Source organism: Halyomorpha halys, unplaced genomic scaffold (genome assembly GCF_000696795.3).
Source record: "Halyomorpha halys isolate HHAL.00 unplaced genomic scaffold, Hhal_1.1 Scaffold1387.1, whole genome shotgun sequence".
NCBI lineage: Eukaryota > Metazoa > Arthropoda > Insecta > Hemiptera > Pentatomidae > Halyomorpha > Halyomorpha halys.
This window is the reverse complement of record NW_027111608.1, coordinates 125,880-127,108: the sequence shown is the minus strand read 5'-3', so window position 1 is coordinate 127,108 and position 1,229 is coordinate 125,880.

Sequence of the window (1,229 nt, the reverse complement as noted above, 5' to 3'; positions counted from 1 at the left end):
AATTTATCGTTAACTCATATTTTTGCATCTTATTTTCCTTATTATTGGATTGGTGCTTTTTTAACCTAATTTCAGTAACTTCTATTTTCGAAAAACACAAAATGCACTTTACAGATCCGAAATCGGACCATCCGTTCAGGAGTAAATAGAAAAGTAAATTCTGGTGCGTCCCAGCAACCGGTACATTTAGCCTTAAGGGCACAGTATTCATCATCCAAAATCTAATAAATTGTTAAAACTTATGTACTTAAAGGTTATTATTAATGTTACATTATTATTATCTTTTTTTTTTGTTTTTTTATTGCTATTGCGGGTTAAGTATCTGAGGTGGGAAACTAGAAGTCCAACCACCTTTATATAATTTGTTTCCCAGAATTTGAAAATTTTCGGACATACATGCTGTCTCATACAGACATACACAAACCGACAATAGAGCCTCTCTTAGCACATCAATAAATAGCCCCAAACCATTCGTGCCTGCCACTGCTGATTTTGTTACCAGCTCATTGGGGGATATTATGAATGGAGTGGTGGAAACACCTTCCAAATAATACAATTTTATGTTATAATATAACATTTTTTTATTTTATTTTATCACATACCGGCCACTAAGAACCACGCGAATATTAATGGTTTGGCTTCTTGATTTTCTTTCTTCCCATCGCAGTTTCATGATCCTCGACTGCTTTCTTTCTGTTTCTTCGGACCACTTCAACCCCTCTTTTTTCCTCTTCCAATATTGGCGAGATTTTTCAGTGTTTTCCTGTATGTGTCTCTAGCTAGACAGTCGGTATCTGAAATTTTAAGATTAAGGTTCTTTAATTCTTCTCTTATTTTCCTTGTGTATCCTCCTATGCTTTTGTAGCTAAAATTTTTGTTAAAAATCTTTCTGTTCAATCTTTCCTCCTTCATCCTTTTCATTTGCCCATAGAACATCAGCCTTCTGATTCTTATCTCGGTTCCAGGTCTTTGATTTTTCTGTTGATCTCTGCGTTAGATATCCGTTTGTAACCTTTTCGCGTTTTCCTGGGCCCATAGCTTTTTCTTTAGATCCTCCTTTCTTTTCTTAGCAGCTTTTCCAAGTTAGGTAGGTATGTGGTCTCCACCCCGTATAAACTCACAGGCCTTATCACAACGTAGTAATATACTAACATTATAATGAGGTGCAAGTTGACTGATATTAGTAGGTGGGGAGGAGGTGCTTACTCAGGAACGAATAAATAATTTTT